The following is a 19,184-nucleotide window of genomic DNA, read 5'->3' as shown; positions in this document are numbered from 1 at the left end:
TCGTGGGTGAATACCCACTTCTTCGGATGCAAGTTTGGGATGGTGGTGGGTTGCAAATCACTTTAGCATTGAGTGCAATGAAATGTTATTCTCCTTCCTGTACGAGTGAAGGGCAGCAGAACGTACCTAGGCCGTCCTGACGGAGGGGTGGGTGGGGGAGGAATCGCTTTCATTGGACTGCAGAGAAGTGATTGAGGACGTCACCCTAACCCAGTGGGCCCCAAACATTTCACACTGCGCCCTCGTGTCCATGGCTGTGGCCCCTCGGAAGCCGCGGTCGAGAACCGGGGCTGGGAGTGGGGCCGTTGCTTGCTGGGGAGAGGGGTGCGGACAGGGGTAAGGGGGTCGAGGCCGGGCTGGGAGCCAGGGCCCAGGCTGAGGGTGGGGTTGGGGTTGGGGAAGAGCTGGGACAGAGTGGGGCTGAGTGGGGCTCCCTCCCTGCCCTCCATGGGGGCTGGCTCAGGCCCTGAGGTGCCCCCATCAATCTTCCTCTGTGTCCCCCTAGGAGTCACGCCCCACATTTTGGGGACCACTGACCCCTACTTGCTAAGCAGGGGCTAGCGATGCCAAAGCCCAGGGAAAGGGAGAACAAGTGCGGGGGCCCCAGCACCGGAACCCTGCCTCCCCCCCACTTCTGAGTGTGGCTCCGCCCCCTTTCACACCTTCCACCCATGGCCCCACCCACTGTCACCTCTGTTCCCCCCTTCCCCCACTGGCCCCACCCTGTCACTCCTTTACCCCTGCCCCGCTGCAGCCCCGAGACCAGAGAAGCTCTGTGCCCTGCTGCAGCCCCCGGGCCGTAGCAGGGAGTGGGAGCTCCTCCAGCCCTGGGGCCACCGTGGGGGAGAGTTTTCCAGGGGGGCCTAATTTGGCCAGGGCCCCTAGTCATGGGCCCCACTGTCCCCTTGGCGACGCAAGGTTTGGGGAGGCTGAGCCCCCCCGAGCCTCCATTACGAGCCGCCCAGGCTACCTCTGCTCAGTGGGTGGCCAGTCTCCCTGTGTCTCTGCTGTTCGTGCTGGGGAGCCCGGCCGGCCTTAGGGGTGGGGCCCCCGGCAGCCGCCCAGGGCTCCAGGGGGTCAAAGGGCACCATGTGGCCGTGCAAAGGTGCTCACTGCTCTCCCCTGCCCCAATGCTCCTCCGTGGCCCCACAGAGGGTGGGGGGAGCGAGGAGCCACACTATGTGCCCCATGCGTCCTGGTCACTGTCCCCACCTGGGCTGGGCTGTGAGGAAGCATCAGAAGCTGCTGCTCTCTGCCCTCCCCTGACGCAGCCCGGCTGAGGAAAGTGACCTGGATGCAGGGAGCTCGGATGATGTCCCTTCTCGCCCCCCTGCCCCTGCTAGGGAAGGCTGCTGTGTGGTGTCTCCATGGCTGCACTTTCAGTGATGCAGGTTTCTCGATCCCTTTGTTCCAGGGGCATCCTACTAGATAAAATTGAGCAAGAAATGCTTCCCAGGGGTTATTAGGACTGGAATTGCTATTTTCAACAGTGATTGCCATTTTTTTTCTAGTTTTGTTTGTTTAAAAGGAAGACAGTGATATTGCACTGGCAAATTCCCCATAGAAACAAAGAATAATAAAGGCACCTCAACTTTTCCTCATTTATGGAGGACAGTCTTATAATATGCATCCAGATCTCCTCCAGTCACACAAGCTGAAAATTGTTCCATTTTACTGCAGTTCTGTAACCATGCGGGAACCAGTCCTGTCTGTGTTCTGTGCACATCCAAAATTCCTGCTGAATGACCCGCCCTGGGAGCAAGTTACCAGTGACCCAGGGCAGGGGCAGAAGGAGGGTGCAGGTGTGGGGAGGGGAGCCCAGGGCTGGGGCAGCAGAGGGTGTGTGGGTGGGGGAGCACTGGTGGGGAAGGGGGAGCCCAGAGCTGGGGCAGCATGGGGTGTGTGTGGAGGAGATTCCAGGGCTGGGGCGGCAGGGGGGTGCGGGTGGGAGGGGAGGCCCAGAGCTGGGGCGGCAGGGGTGTGTGTGGGGGGGGGCAGAGCCCAGGGCTCGGGCAGCAAGGGTTGTGGGGGGAGGCCAGGACTGGGGTGGGGGCAGCCAAATTTTTTTTTCCTTGGGGTGGCAAAAAACCTAGAGCCGGCCCTGCCTCCACTCACTGTGAAGTAGGCAGGAGCGGATCATTATTATCCCTACTCGAAAGAGGGAGAAGCTAAGGCTGAGAAAGGAGAATTGACTTCTCTTAGGTCACACAGCCAGTCAGTGGCAGAGTTGGGAATAGGACCCAAGAGCCCTGATTTTCAATATACCTGCCCCTGGAAATTTCCACTACATGCATCCGACGAAGTGGGTATTCACCCACGAAAGCTCATGCTCCAAAACATCTGCTAGTCTATAAGGTGCCACAGGACTCTTTGCTGCTTTTACAAACTAATCATCAGATCTTGAATTTCAGACATTGAATGACCTGAATAAAGTGCTCTGTGATGAACTCCAGACCAACAACAGTGCACAGGAATTACCGGTATTCAGCAAGTATTTGAGGAGAACTGCAATGTTAGAGAGACTCATGAACTGCTCAGAGACAATTAATGCAGAGAAGCAGCAAAATTCATCAAACATAGAACTGGTTCTGACTTATTTACTTCATCTTAAAAGAGACCAACAAGGACCTGAGTCTCCTCCCTGTCAATAACCCCCTGCTCAGCCAATCAGGGTAGAGACTGAGGACGGGAGGCTGAGGGTTCTCACCAGAGAGGCCAAAGGATGGCCCAGGCCACTGGTGGGGATCACTGCCCGAGCACTATTTTAGTCCCACATTTTTGGGTGGACCTCCCACAGTGGGAGCTGCAGAGCACTCCCCGCAACACACACACACACACACACTAGAATTCAACTGTCACCAGATGGATCAGACTGAACAGGTTTCAAAGCTCCAGGAGGCTCTTACCTTCTAAACAGGGATGGTTGTTTTCCAGTAAAATCACTACAAGGGAAGGAGAAAACTCGAAAGAGGTTCCTCCTGGCGCTCACGTCCGTGAACCCGAATACTCTCTCAGTCCTCAGAGAGAGACCTGGAGAAGGAGACTTGCTGAAGCAAAGCCACAGGGGTCTCTGAGGTTTCCCTGGCCCCTCGCCCCTGTCCTGCCTGGCTGATGTCAGCATCTCTCTGTGAGGTCACCACCTCCCCACCACCTTGGACCAATAGACTGAGGTTCTGCAAAAGGCCTTTGTGATGTCACTGCCACACCCCTCCCTTGCTGTGCCAATGTCCTGCCCCTGGCCAGGCACTTTGCAGGTTTGAGCTGCTCCCTGGGGATCACCCCACTCAAGGAGCGTTCGTTCTAGGCAGCAAGCCGGCTAGACAGGGAAACATCAGACGCTGCTCCCAATGCTACACTCAGTTTTTTAGAAATTAGTCGACTTTATGGCCAGAAGAGACCATTAGAGCATCTAATCTGACCCCCTGCGTATCACAGGCCTCCTGTAGGACACAAGAGCTACTTTTGGGGCAAACACATTCCAGAAAGGCATCTAGTCTTCATGAAATGACATCAAGAGATGGAGAATCCACCACTTTCCTTGGTAGCTTGTTCCTGTGATGAATCATCCTCGCTGTTGAATATTTGTGCCTTAGTTGTAATACGAATTTGTCTCTTTTCATCTTCCAGCCATTGGGTCTTGTTATTCCTTTCTTTGCTAGATTAAAGAGCCCTTTAATACCCAATCTTTTCTCTCCATTAAGGCACTTCAACATTTCAATGAAGTCGCCTTTCAATCTTCTTTTGATAAGCTAAACAGGTTGAGCTCTTTCAGTAGCTCACTAGAAGGCATTTTTCTCCAGCCCTCAGAACCTTTGGTGGCTCTTTGCTGCCCCAGCTCCAATTTCACAACATCTTTTTCAAATGAAAACACCAAAACTGGAGGCAGTATTCCAGTATCAGTCTCACTGATGCCATGTCACCTCCTGTGACGTTACTGACATAATCTGTAACTGTATAGATCACTGCTGCGACCACTGATCTATATTTGCAGCCAATCTTGTAGAAAGGTTGTCGTGTAAGGGGTCTACGGAGAGGTTATGATTGGCTGATTATAATGATGCTATCTCTAGATGTGTATCATTTTTGTAGTTGATGTTATGAATATTGGCTCTATGCTGCCTGTATTTCAAACTTCTGGGGAACACCCCAGATAAGTTGGTGTCAGTTCTGCCTAGCCTGCTTAATGGCCCATTAAGGACCATCAGCTATACAATCGACCCACTGAGAGAAGGCAGATATGCCTTGTGACTCAGCAAGGTCTGCAGGGACCTGCCTATGGACAGAACTCTAAGGTTTTTCTATGCCACGTGCTGGATAGAGTGTCCTTGGGACAAAGAAAGCAAAGACAATGTGGCAAGAGGCTAGAAAAGGCTGATGTCTCATCTCCATCTTACTTTCAGTGCAGCTTCATATCTCCGGAGAGACTTTGCTACAAGCTGAAGCTCTCTACAAAGGACTGAATGCCCCATCCCAGCTGTGGATGGACTCCAGAAACTTGATTTGAACCTGCAGTTTATTCCATCACTGCTACAAGCCTGAACCAAGAACTTTGCCATCACTGTGTGTAATTAATTCCTTTAACAATTTTAACTCTCATCTATATTTCTTTCTTTTTATGAATAAACCTTTATATTTTAGATGTTGTAAGGGAAAATCCAGTGTTATCCAAGGCCTTGTAGACCCAGGCCTCATGTCAAGCTGCCAGGGCCGGCCAGACAAGCCAAGCAGGGGGGCACGGAGGAGACAGTGGAAAGTCCTAACCGTCCCCGACTGAAAAACAATTTTGTAATATCCCCGACTGCCAGCACGTAACCGCATAGAACAGATAAGTAAGAACAGGAAAAGCCTAATATGGAAGAAATTTACTCCTGCTCCAATCAGCATTAACTTTGCAATATTTTTTTAGCAAAATAATAAGGACATTATGTATGTAACTTGCATATTATGATTGTGATTTTAAGCTTTATAAGGCTGTCTGTAACCAGCTTCGGGGAGGCCGTTTCCATAACGGTTCTCCCCTGCGTGCTTCTAATTAATAAAAGGCCTCAGGCTGATCTGATTGAAAACACAACACATGGATCAATTTTTCCATAACAATGTTAAAAGATTTGCAAAAGCGTGATTTGTGGATAAGACCTGACTCATCTATTGATCTGCATCTGGGGCTTGGTCCTTTGGGGTCCTTTGAGAGAACCCGTTTTCTTTTACTGGGGTTTTGGTTTTCATAACCATTCATCCCCATAAGGAGCGGGGCTGGGGGTGATAGAAGGGAACTGGAATAGCTGAGGGAATTGCTTGTATAACGTCCGATTGGCCAGTGGGGTGAAACCAAAGTCCTCTCTGCATGGCTGCTGTGACATGCTTTAATAGTAAAGGGCACCCAGCCTCGGGCTGTGACTGCCCTGCTCCAAGCAATTTGTCCTGAATTGATACTCTCAGCAGTGTCCCGCCAGAGGTCGCATTGTTACAGGGGTCATCCGGGGTTACAGCTGGGAACTCTCCGAAGCTCAGGATGCGCTTCCTCAGCTAGGGGAAGTATGTAACCCACACACCTCCAGGGGGTGGTGGGGTGTCCCAGCTAGTGGCACCGAGATCACTTAAAGGGAGCAATAAAACATGTCTTCTATACAGCCCTCGCTAACAGCCAGGTGGCTTTTAGTTCATGCTGTAGAGGCCCACGTACTAAGCTCCAGAGGTCCCCGGTTCAATCCCGCCCACCGACAAGTCACCGACCTGGATGAGGCAGCTGCCACCCCAAGGAGAGAGCTGCCATGCCACACCCGGCTGAGAAGAGGTACCAAGCAGTGAGTTGACACCCTTCAGAGCTTCCTGTGATAAACTGTGAACTTAGGACAATAGCGGGGTGGTAGGAAGTGTTGCCCTCAAAGTGGCCTGGGTCAGAGCCCATGGGAGGCCCTGTGCTCCCCCTACCCCACCCCATCTGCTGCATCCTTCCCCCCAAAAGGGTCGAAACCCTGACCAAGAGGCAACATCCCCACGAGCAAAGGCCATCACGAGGCATCTGTCTTCGAAAGTTTGCAGAGGATGCGGGAGCAGAAAGGGGAGAGAGGATGAGGGTGGCTCTTGGGAAGAGGGAGGGAGGGAGCCTTATGGGAATCTCTTGTTTACCGCCATCAACCCAATGATCAGATCATTGATGCCTAGAATCTTCCCGGACATGTTGTAATTGATTGGATCTAGGTTTTAAAATGGGTACCACATTTGCGGATGGAAAAATGTCAACGAGTTGAGTGGAAGGCCATTGCAAGCTTAGATAATTAGGCAATCTGGCTTATGCCCCATCTAACAAGCTCCTTAAACAATACCTCCCAGTTTTCATTCGCATTGTTCTGTTTAATGTTTTTCTCCAAAACACTTTTACTAAACCTTTGGGTCAGCTTTGGAAAGTTGGCCCTTTCAGTGCACCAAATATAAGTATTGCTGGTGGGGACTGGCCTCTATTGGTCATAAGAACAGCCATACTGGATCAGACCAATGGTCCAGCCAGCCCAGAATCCTGTCCTCCCACAGTGGCCAATGCCAGCTGCCCGCGAGGGAATTGACAGAACAGGGAATCATCAAGCGATTCATCCCCTGTCGCTCATTTCCAGCTTCCGGCAAACAGAGGCTGGGGACACTTCAAGAGCATGGTTTTGTATCCCTGCCCATCCTGGCTAATAGCCAATGATGGACCCGTCCTCCATCAACTTACCTAGTTCTTTGGTGGACCCTGTTATAGTCTTGGCCCTCACAACATCCTCTGGCAAAGTTTCCCCAGGTTGACTGTGTGTTGGGTGAAGAAATACTTCCTTTGGTTTATTTTAAACCTGCTGTCTATTCCTTTCATCGGGTGACCCCAGTTCTTGTGTTATGAGGAGTAAATAGCACTTCCTTACAGATCCAGGCTAACAAGGCTACCCCTCTGATACTTCCTTATTTACTTTCTCCAAACCTGTCATCATTTTTAGACCTCTATCCTAGCCCCCCCTTAGTCATCTCTTTTCCAAGCTGAAAACTCCCCTCAGTCTTACTAATCTCACCTCACATGGAAGCTGTTCCACACCCCAATCATTTTCGTTGCCCTTTTCTGTGCCTTTCCCAACTCCGATATATCTTTTTGAGATGGGGGACCAGCTCCAGTATTCAAGATGTGGGCATACCACAGATTTATACACAGGCAATATTATATTTCTGTCTTGCCAGCCATCCCTTTCCTAATGACTTCCCGACATTATGTTCGCTTTTTTGACTGCCGATGCACATTGAGTAGATGTTTTCAGAGAAGTATCCACAGTGACTCCAAGATCTCTTTCTTAAGTTGTAAGAGCTAATTTAGACCCCATCAGTTTAGATGTAGAGCTGGGATCATGTTTTCCCACGTGCCTTACTTTGCATTGATCCACATTGAATTTCATTTGCTGCCCAGTCACTCCATTTGGTGAGATCCCTTTGTCACACTTTGCACTCTCTTTTGGACGTAACTAACATGGGTTGGTTGTATCATCTGCAAATGTTGCAAACCTCACTGTTTACACCTTTTTCCAGATCACTTAGGAGTATGTTGAACAGTGCTGGTCCCAGTAGAGACCCCAGGTGAGTCCACTTCAGTCATTCCTTAGCCCGATTCCTTCACCCTCCTGCCTTAGCTTAGGGCATTGTGCCACCCTGTGGGCGTTTCATGTCCCTCATCAGTTTCACATACAGACACAATTTCCTTTGCTCTCAACAAACAGCAAAACCTTTCTGTGTCTCTAGTCTGAGCCAGGGCATTCAATTCCATTGAAACCTTCTCTCCTACAATGGAAACGGTCCAACAGAGGGGACGTGGCCACCTTCAGCCCTGAGAGTGAGATATTCACTCTCCTCTTTCTTCAAGCTGCTGTTGTTAGTCCATAAAACATGTACCATGGAATAAAAAGCTGAGTTTACTCCAGGGTGAGGAAAGAAAGGAGCCACCAACTCCACGAAAAATCTCTGTGCCTCAGAGAGAACCTGCCCCTGCCCTCACAAACCCCCTGCCCAGCACCCCTCTGGCTCCCTACGCGCAGCGCCGCACCACCCAGAGACCCCCACAAACCCCCTGCCCGGCACCCCTCCGACTCCCTACGCCCAGTGCCTCACCACCCAGAGACCCCCACCAACCCCCTGCCCAGCACCCCTCCGACTCCCTATGCCCAGTGCCGCACCCCCCAGAGATCCCCACAAGCCCCCTGCCCAGAACTCCTCTGACTCCCTACGCCCAGCGCCGCACCACCCAGAGACCCCCACAGACCCCCTGCCCAGCACCCCTCCGACTCCCTACGCCCAGCACCGCACCACCCAGAGACCCCCACAAACCCCCTGCCCAGCACCCCTCCGGCTCCCTACGCCCAGCGCCGCACCACCCAGAGACCCCCACAGACCCCCTGCCCAGCACCTCTCTGACTCCCTACGCCCAGTGCCGCACCACCCAGAGACCCCCACAAACCCCCCTGCCCAGTGCCCTCCCAGACCACTCCCCCACCCACTCAGACCCCCCCCACAGATCCTCTCACTGACCAGTGCCCCCCAGCTGAAGACCCCCCACAGCCCTCCCACAACTGCACAGTGCCCCGCACCTTCCCACCCAGAACCCCCTATAGATCCCCTCACTGTCCAGTGCCCCCACCACCACAACTGCACAGTGCCCCGCACAGACCCCCCACACTTCCCAGTGCCCCCGACACACACACAGAGATCTCCCCCACTGACAGCCCCCCGACACACACAGATCTCCCCACCCGCCAGTGCCCAGCACCCCCCCAGACTCCCTAGAGACCTACTCTCCCACACCCTAACCCCCAGCCACAGTAGCCGGCCCTGATGGGAGGTGACTGTGGCTGCCAGGCTGAGATGGCAGCGCAGCCAGAGCTGGTCCTGGGGCAGGATAACTCCGGCCTCTTGGGAGTGGTGGAAGCAGCCAGGCTGGAGCAGGAGCAGAGCCTACCCGGGCCAGGCTCCCACAGGTCCCAGGCAGTGGAGACAGCTCAGAGCTGGAGCAGTGCTGGGTAGCGGGGCAGATCCCTGAGATGTGACTCCCGCGATCCTACCCAGCCCACCCACACCCATTAGCCCCGTGGTCAGCAGCCTTGCAGAGCACACACCTCTCTCTCTCCCTGCTTTCCTATCACCAGTTATGTTACTACAGGAATGAAATTGAGACATCCCGTAAAACAGCTAGTTCCACATTGTTCTTCAAACCTCAGATCATTGAAATGCAGCTTTGCATTTGAGATACTATATGACTGTAGTACATTTTGCACTGCCTGCATCTACACTGACATCAGGAGAGGAGAAGAGGACAATACTGTCCCTAGCATATGCGATTTTAAAGAAAGGTAAGACACACCCACCCACTATCAATACAACAAGAAGGGAGAACAGTAGCTGGTGCCAAGAGAGAAGGTGCAATGAAACCCTTCTGTACCCACAACTGATGTCTGAAAAGCATCAGTCACTCTGCAGATCAAAGAAAGAAAGAGCAGCCAGTTTCAGACAGATAGGATCCTTATGACCTATATAGGAGAAGTGCACTTCCCTATAGCAGTTTCCCAACATAGTTTTCTTATGGATTTATTTATTAAGCAAAAATTAAGAAATTATGTACATTTTCAGTGTTAGTTAAGTATGAAACTATTGCAGCTACTTCTATTTTACTCCTGCCTTCATAAAAAGCTACCGAGTTATAACAGATAATTACAAAGACTAAAGTACATGCTTTAATATAATTAGGACCGGGCAACCCAAGATGAAAACTACACCGTGGAAGAGTCCTACAACCAGGTATTTGAGGCCAATCCCTTTATCAATGGAATCCTCAACCAAAATATGAGGAAGGAGAAGAGTCACCCTCAAACTTTTGACAATAGCTCAAGGTCAGACACCAAGGAGACCAGCACCATTCGTATTCTGGTTTTGGATAAAATACTTGATCTTGCCTACATCATAGAAACCTTCCTCTCTCCAAGTCTACACCCCACTACACCTTTTAGCAATAAAGTAACCATTAAACAAGTTCTGAATCAGGCGTCTTTCTTCCCAATTTAGTTTTAACAATAAAGCTGCAACGTAAGTAGCTATGGGAGATGACAGTGCAACTGCTAGGTATTGGTGGGGGAAAGGTGTGCTACTAATGTCCTGGATATACTGGCAGGGCCGGCTTTAGGCCAGCTCAACCAATTCCCCTGAATTGGGCCCTGCCCCTAAGAGGGTCCCGTGCCCAAGCCCCGGTTCGGTGTATTGGCAAGAGTCGGTGCACTGTACCGGGGTGGCCCGGCTTCTCCAGGGGACAATTTAAAGGGCCTGGGGGCCCTTTAAATTGCCACCACAGCCACACTGCTGGAGCCCTGGGGTAGGGCTGTGGGGATCTGTGGGCTACTTAAAAAGTCCGTGGCTCCCGTTGCTTCTATCACCCCAGCCCTTTAAATAGCCACTGGAGCCCCGCCGCTCCCCCAGGGCTCCGGCAGCTGTGTACATGGCCAGGGCTGTGGAAGCAGGGGAGCCCCAGGCGGCTGCTGCTACCCTGGTGGGGGAGGGAGGAGGGGGAGGGAGCACTTACCATACCGGGTGGTCTGTACCCCCTGTACCCGCACCCCCTGCCCTGTCTCCAGCCAACCACTCCCTGCCCTGTCTCCAGCCAACCCCTGCCGCACCCCCCCTGCCTGAAGCCAGCCATTCCTGCACTTCTCTGTCTTCAGCACTGCCAATCTATGCCGCACCCCCCCCATGGCCCTGCTTGAAGCCAGCAGCCCACCCCACCCCGTCTCCAGCCATTGCTGCACCCCTTGCCCTGCCTGCAGCCAGCCCCATGTCCACTGGTGCCCTGCAATTCCCTGGGTAGTAACCCTGCACACCTGCTTCAATGATGGGAGAAGAGAGCAGCTGGGACCCACACATGTGCACACTCTAGGGTGACCAGACAGCAAGTGTGAAAAATCGGGATGGGGTGGAGGTTAATAGGATCCTATATAAGAAAAAGACCCCAAAATTGGGGGAGTCTATAAAATCAGGACATCTGGTCACCCTAGCACACTCCCAGGGAGTGGCGGGCACCCACACATGTGAAACAGAGCTCATTTCTAGTTCAGCCCCATCTTTGTAAAAAAGAACTGTAGGTAGGGTTAACATACAGCCATATTTTCCCAGACATGTCAGACTTTTTGGTTCTTAAATTGCTGTCCGGGAGGAATTTTAAAAAATGGACATATGGTAACCCTATTGGTACCAAAAATACATACTCTGGCACATCCCTTACATCAGAACTTTTTATAGGGAACCGGTTGCTAAGAAAGGAAAGGCTTTTTTTTTTTTAACCTTTTTTTTCTTTTTTTTAAAGTCATCCCTGCTGGGGCCCCGCCAAAAGTTTGAATTGGCAGGCCGGGGTTCGGGAGTGAGGGGCACCAGCAGGGCGGGGGGAGGGGCTGCGAGTCGGGAGTGGGGGGCACCGGCAGGGTGGGGGGGGCTGCGGGTCGGGAGTGGGGGGCACCGGCTGGGATATTGCGGCTCCTTCGCTCCACCGCTTCCCCTCCCCACATCGCGCTGGGGGGAGGGGCTGGAATATGAACGAGGCCGGGAAGGGGGAGGGGCAACAGCGCCACCTGGGGGGGACCCGGCTCTGCCGCTGGGGGGCGCTGCGGGGTGGGGGAGGAGCCGCTACAAATTAGCCTGGGACCCCCCCCCGGCCTGCCCCCCAACCAGCCCCCCTGCCTGGGATCCCCCCCCGGCCTGCCAATTCAAACTTCCTAAAGCCAGTCCTAACTAGTCTGTTCAGTGTTATAGCTTTTAATATGCTAATACAAACACTGTAATAGAGCATTAATGTCCCAATGTACTGGTTCTTGTTTTAACTTACCGTAATACTAGAAGTGGTGCATGTGAACATTGCCATAACGAGGGCAAGGCGAGCGAGGCACTTGCCTCGGGCACAGAAAGTGAGGGGCTCAGAAAGTCTCTCCTTCAGCGGCAATTCGGCAGCAAGTCCTTCCCTCTGAGAGGGACTGGGGGACTCGTTGCCGAGTTGCCGCTGGTCGTCAGCAATGGAGAGGGGCAGCACATATGGCTCTTTTGCAGAAATTCGTTGGTGGAGCCTTCCCTCCAATAGGGAAGAGCCGGACATGCTGCCTCTGTTCCTTGCCTTGTGTGCAAAAATCCCTAGTTACGGCTCTGCATGTGAAGCTCTCTTAAAAGCTGACACTACAGTAGTGATATTCCCAAGCCAGCATGCATAGGGCTGGGAGTGGGGAATGCTAACACACTTTCATACATAGCATGAGAAAAGCACAATTTAATTCAGTGAGTTAAACACAGTGTGAAACAGCAAATGCAGTGGTATGTTTGATGTGGAGGAGTAGTCTAATAGTAATACATGTAATGAATTTGGGAAATACAGTATAATGTATATTTCATGGTTTGCTTCACTGGAAACTATAATTGAATTTCTAATTTTTTAAATAAACAGAGTGAATTACTTCAAAATGATATATTATTGCTTCCTTACCACACACCAGGTCATTGGGTTATTGCGGTAAGATGTTTTATATTGTACTATAATTTCCCTTGTTGCGGATTTTCACTGAGTTCAGTGCATGCAAAGGAAAGAGGAATGTGAATGTTATAAAAAATTGCTACTGTCACTTTACATTGTTCATGTATCCTGGAAGAATACATTCTGTAAAGAATTGATTGATTTCACAATATGCTTATATCTTGTGTGTTACTGAGACATTACAAACGACAATATGTTAATTGCATAATGATTGTTGATAAATCAGTATAAAGTTTTTGAAAAAAATCTCATTACCAATAAAATTTGTGAATATATTGAAACTTACAGATAGCCTTGATGAAAAAAAGGAATTGTTAATAATTGACCCCTTGTGTGATGAGATCAGATATGAAAGAACATGCCTGAGGAATTGGAGGTGATTTATTAGATACTTACTTTTACATTGGACATTAACTGTTCCACTGAAATTTTTTTAAAGGGAATGTAACAATAGTGAGACTAATATCTTTCTGTTAGCTACAAGTAAACATTGAAACAGCATGTACTTCTACTGAATATGCTTAATAATGGACTTTGAGTGAACTTGTGTGACTTGACTCTGGGGAAAGACTTCACAGAATGTGGACACAAAACAGTAGCATGTTGCATGTTTGAGAATGTATTATCATCAACATGGGGCACAGCAAATCAGGTGATACATTGTGTAAGTGTGAGACAATAATATGAAAACAAGTGTGTATATATGTGAGCAATAAGTCATTTCAATTACTAATTAAAAAGAGAGAGAATGGATTTTTATCTATGTCCAGAAACCAGAGGGGGGGAAAAAGGAAAGCAAAGCTCATTTATGCAGTCTGCTAATGTACTCTCTAAAAATTTCAAAAACTTCATCAAACGATTAACTAGTAAATCCTCATCTGATTGGAACAGTAAAATTGTTCCGCATCCCAGACAAAGTGATGGCCACAACTGCGGACCACTCATCTTAAAGTTATTGAATACTGTCGGAGAAAAACTCAGTTCTTGCTTTTTCTTTGGGTGCAGCAAAATCAAATACTTTATTATTTCTCCAGTAATTACAATAGAGGGAGAGAGTGCCCTAGGACACAGGGTCACCCCAGTCCCGGACAGGTCTCTCAACAGGTAAACAATTACAGCAAGCATTTATACGTTTGTTACAGACAATAACAAGCAATAATACAGACAATAATGAGCAACAACTGCATTTTGTTTATACATAAGCCATCCTGCTATCTTATTTTTCTCACTTCTAGGAAACACCAGTCTACATATTTGGTTATCAGTTGCAAGGTCGTAATAACTCCTTACACAGTTCTTTCCCTCTCGCCTCACACCATCCTCGCTTCTACAAGTCTCACGTCATTAGGGTTACAGTGTGGCCTAACTCTTGCTAACTACTAGCCTGACTCTTGCTAACTGACTGACATGCATTAAGATCCCTTCAAATCCTTGTTAATTCTTTCCCTACTTCCACAATACCAAATTGCCATTAATATTGGTTATGTATGTTTACTTATCCATGTTGAAAGTAAATGCCAGAGATTACCAGTGGGCACTGCACCGGTGTCCTTGCCAGGGTGTACGGGGTGCGCTTCTGGCCCCAAGAAGGGATGGGGTCTCCAGTGGAAGGTACGGTGCTTGGGGACCAGATTCTACCAGCCAGCCCTTCCTGACAGCTGCTGCTGCTGCAGTGGCCAGGAGCACCAGGTGCTTGTAAATCACTGTAACCCAGAGCCCCTTTCGCTCCCCCACTGTAGGCAGCCCTGCCAGGAGCATTCAACAGCATTGTCGGACCCTATGGCTGGGCCGCTGATGCGGGGGAGATGGGATAAAGGGGGCAGCGCCGTTAAAGCATAAAGCACTGCCACAGCGGAAGTGTCATGTCAGCCATGTACGGGAAGGAACCAGTGGACAGTTCTTACCGGTACACTGGACCGGCCCACTTTCACCTCTGGTACTTATGTGTATTCTAAATATCTGTGTTGTTAGGTTGCAGAAACGTATTTGCAGCACAAAGACATCAGTGCGGTAGAAACAACACAAGAGGCTAATACTGCGTTTAGAAGACATATAGCAATTCTTCTAATGAAGGAGTCAGGTAATTACTTTCTTCCATGTCTTGTGGACTCATTGGGCACATGTGAAGATAACATGAAGAGTGGAACTTTGTCACATAGTAGACAGTTATTTTAATACCCCTAAAATGGGATATCTCATAGGTTTGGTTCTATAATGGTGACTGTGAATCAATAATATCTCTAAGTACTCAAAAATTTGAATGGGGTGAATGATTGCTATTGATCGACCAGTTGAATGAAATTTGCATTTTTAGATACAGGTGCAGTAAAGTAAACATTTGAGAAAATATGATTCCAAAAAAAGAAAAAAAAAGTTCAAACCATTGACTGCATTAAAATATTGACAAGTAATAAATTAAGGTTTGCATTTTCAGAGTTGGTTGTATTATATTCATCATTTCATAACACTATAATTATTTTTAAGAAAGCGTGGAGGACTACTGCATATACTGCAACTTTATCAACTGTGAAAAAGAAATTGAGGATTGCACAATGGTAAGAAATGTAGGATTGAATGAGAAATATATGCCATAAACTGGCTAAGGATCATAATTCCTGTAAAAATTCCACAACAGTAATCATTTTCTTCATGCTGATAGTCATATATTAGGTAACGCTCCCATGTGGAAGGAACAGCATGAGTGAATGCAAAGTATGTGTAACATTATAACTTCTGTGATTTCATTTCTTAATTGTTACTTATCAAAGGTCCAGTGTGATTCTTGCAAGAGGTGGGCACGTATACCCTGCATTACAGAAGGAACCAATCAAGAAAACCTGACAGATGAGAAGAAAGAGTACAACTGCAAGAAATGTGCATAGTTCACTTCATTACCCCCCCAAAACAATAAAAAAACCATAGTTTAAATGCCTGTTTCAAAACATAATGCAATCCTGTGACAGAGCCAGGAACAGACCCTGTTAACTCCAGAGCCCCGTCACCCGCAGCTTGGGAAGGTCCCCTGAGCACACTGTATTAGGCTGCAGGAAGAGGTGTGCAGGGACTGCAGCTGAGCTGTCCTGCCAAGACAGCCTGTGCATCCCTGGACAAACCACCTCGCTAGGGGGGGTGTCCCCTGGGTCAGGAGCAGCCAGTGTCCAGCCCTGTGGGGCTGCGCTCCTGGCTCATACCTCCAGCACTCACTGCTGCCCCTCCCTTCCCAGCTGCACTGGTCAGCCAGCCCCAGGCCTCTGTGAGGTCACTTCCCCCCGCCTCCACCACCTCAAACCTTCAAACTGGGACATGGTGCACCAGTACCAATCAGAGTGCACTAGTGTAACTTCTGTCTACACTAAGGGTTTGCACCAGTGCCTAAAACACCAGGGTGGCAGAGACCTTCAGTGCCAAAACAGCAGTGCGGTGGCACTAGAACCTATTTCTAGCTCGGTCACAGACAGCCTGGGTGACCTTGGACACGTCAATGTTTCTCCTCCCAACTTTAGTCTCTTTACCCAGCTGCCACTCACTGGGGTCTCCTCTCTCTCCAGAGCTGCTCACCACTACAGTCTGTGTGGGTGTCCCCAGAGCTAAGGCAGGTCAGCTCTGGAATAGTCTTACAAGGGAGGCTGGGGAGTCTCTTTCCCTGGAAGTTTTTAAGAACAAATAGGACAAAGCTCTGTCAGAGACAATCTACAGATACTTGGTCCTGCCTCGGCAGAGAGAGCTGGACTTGATGACATCTTGAGGTTCTGTCCAGCACTACATTTCTAGGATGCCATGCGATATATACGTACAAAACACAACATCCAGAGTAAAACCCACCACAACATAATGTCAGGAAACTCAGGAAAAAAAAAGAAAAAACAAACAACAAAAGCCACAGCATAAAATGACAATACAGAGGAAAAGAAAACACGATGCAAACTAACACACCCTAGGACAATATTACACAATGAAAAAAAAAAAAAAAAGAGCTCATCTCAAACCAGCACAACACAGGCACCAAACAAGCTGAGGCAAAACAATTCACCGTAAAACTGCTACACAACATGGTGCGATCACAGTTCCAAATGGCACCATGCAAAACAGCTCAGCGTAGAACAGGACACAGCACAAAAGAGAATTATTTCAGTGTAGGCCTAGGCTGGAAGGGATCTTGAGAGGGCGTCTACTCCAGCCGCCTGTGCTGAGGCAGGACCAAGTATCCCTAGACATTCCCAGACTGGTGTATCTCTAACCTGGTCTTAAAAACCTCCAATGAAGGAAATTCCACAGTCTCCCTTGGAAGCCAATGCAAGGCAAACACAGACCAAAACAACGCTGCACACACCCACGCTGGGCCTGGGGTTAAGGGGAGAGGCAAGAATTCAAACAATCTGGGTTCAGTTCCCAGTTTTGCCCCAAATTCTCCATGCAAACTTGTTAGATACCGGCGGCTGGCCCGTGCCCACTGACTTGGGCTCATACGGCTCAGGCTGTGGGGCAGTTTAATTGTGGTGTCCATTTTCCGGCTGGGGCTGCAGCCCAAGGTCTGGCACCCTCCCACCTCGCAGGGTCCTACAGCCTGGCCCCAGCCCGAGCCCAGACATCTACACTGCAATTAAACAGCCCCTTCGCCTGAGCCCTATGAGCCTGAGTCACCTGGCATGGGCCAGCTGGGGGGTTTTAATAGCAGGGTAAAAATACCCTTGGTGTCTGTTCAACACCTGTTACAATGGGGACCCTGATCTTGGTCAGTGTGCAGAGTCCTGACCAACAGGGGAGCCTGAGCTCAGTTGGGGGCTCTGCAACTCCCAGCATTACAGGATCCCTGATTTTGTTTAGGGCCCCTGCAGTATCTGGCAAAATGTGGGGCCAGGATCTCTGTCAGGTTCTGTGCAGTGCCCAGTACAGTGGTGGGGTGTGATCTTCATTAGGGTCTACAGCAACGTGCAGATCCCTTTCTTTAGTTGTGTAGCCGATATGTTCTGCTGACGCTGCCAGGTGTAATGCATGTTCAGTAGGGGTTTCTCCCCTACTAATGCTGCATTGTCCTTCTCTTCTAGGTTAGTATATTAATGATCTCATTTTGGTGTCATGTGTGTCAGTTTGTTGCCATGGCACTTGTGTGCTCAGACATCTGAGGATGCTCTGCAGAAAAGCTCCTTGAGTGGGGTGATCCACAGGGAGTAGCTCAAACCTCCAAAGTGCCTGGCCAGGGGCAGGACATTGGCTCAGCAAGGGAGGGGTGTGGCAGTGACATCACAAAGGCCTTTGGCAGGACCTCAGCCTATTGGTCCAAGGTGGTGGGGAGGTGGTGACCTCACAGAGAGATGCTGACATCAGCCAGGCAGGACAGGGGCGAGGGAAACCTCAGAGACCCCTGTGGCTTTGCTGCAGCAAGTCTCCTTCTCCTGGTCTCTCTCTGAGGACTGAGGGAGTATTCGGGTTCACGGACGTGAGCGCCAGCAGGAACCTCTTTCGAGTTTTCTCCTTCCTTTCTAGGGAGCCCTGTGAGGAGCTGATTTAAGGGGGGAGGGGGAGCTGGAAGGCTCCCTGGATAAAGGAAGGGGGCGGAAGTGGGGGACAGGCAGGTGACTGGCAACTGAGGGCTGGGGGAAACTGTGTTGGTAGTTTGGGGGCAGTGGTGGGATTGGGAAATGGGGTCTGGACAGTCTCCATGGGGGACACGTGCTCTTCTCTGCCAAGGTGGGGATGAAAACGGGCTCCTCTTCCCATCCCCACTCCAGGGGCAGCCATGTGCTGGGGAATGACTCAGGGCAACAATTTCCCACCTAAATGAGGACAAATCACTGCAGATAAAACGGGTGGGAAAAACTGCCCCATTGGAGAGATTTTGAATTGACACTTGAGAAATACAGAGAGACCAGGGGGAAAAGGGGAAAAGCTGGAGAGACTTTGTAGGTGGGAGGACAGGGCACAAACAGGGCAGGATTCAGTTCCGGCTGATACGGGCGGGGGGAAGGGCAGCGGCTTCAGCAGCTGCTACTGAGCATGCGCAGTGCCCGGGAGCAGCACAGGGCTATTGGGAGCGATTTAATGCCCCGCCCCGCCCCCCCCATCCCAGCGGGGGGGGCAGATCCTGCTGGGGCCGAGGCGGCTCCGAGGCTTCTCCCGGGTTCCCCGGGGCAGAGTCACGTTCCCGCCCCCCCAGCGCCCCCCCCCGGGGTCTCTCACTCCCCGGGGGCTCCGGGCGGGGCTGGGGCGGGCAGAGCCCGGGGCTGCCCGGGGGGCGGGGCCCAGCTGGAGAAACCCCCCCCCGGCCGGACCCCCCCCAGGGAGCAGCAGCGGCTCAGCCCAGGGCCGGCTCACGCAGAGGCGGCAGCAGCTTTGTTCTCCCGCCCCGCGCGGGGCTCGCACGGAGCATGCGCAGTAACAGCTGCTGGAACCCTCCCTTACCTGAGCTGCGGAGAGGGCGAACGCAGCCCCGGGGCAGGCTGGGAGATGTAGTTCCTGATGCTCCCTGGACCGGAAGTGACGTTAGGGAGAGAGACCTAGCGGAGCTGCAAACGCGCGCGGGCTGCTGCGGCTCTGCCTGGCTCGCGCGGGGCCGTTGGAGCCTCTCCCGGGGCCGTTGGAGGGTTGGTGCCGTTGGAGCTCTGGGCATGCGCAGATCGCGGCG

General features: G+C 50.8%; 1 protein-coding gene and 1 long non-coding RNA gene across 2 annotated transcripts in view; both read left to right on the top strand.

Annotated features, from left to right (window-relative positions):
- LOC123356632 overlaps window positions 1-19,184 on the top strand; it is a 1,710,063-nt gene that overhangs the window by 1,361,743 nt on the left and 329,136 nt on the right.
- On the top strand, window positions 14,535-15,460 carry LOC123356704. The gene is made up of 3 exons (XR_006575413.1): window positions 14,535-14,642; window positions 15,047-15,117; window positions 15,331-15,460. It is a non-coding gene; the product is annotated as an uncharacterized LOC123356704 (long non-coding RNA).

Source organism: Mauremys mutica, chromosome 26, assembly GCF_020497125.1.
Source record: "Mauremys mutica isolate MM-2020 ecotype Southern chromosome 26, ASM2049712v1, whole genome shotgun sequence".
Classification (NCBI taxonomy): domain Eukaryota; kingdom Metazoa; phylum Chordata; order Testudines; family Geoemydidae; genus Mauremys; species Mauremys mutica.
The sequence above is the reverse complement of the archived record's forward strand: the minus strand, read 5'-3'. Positions and strand labels throughout refer to the sequence as shown.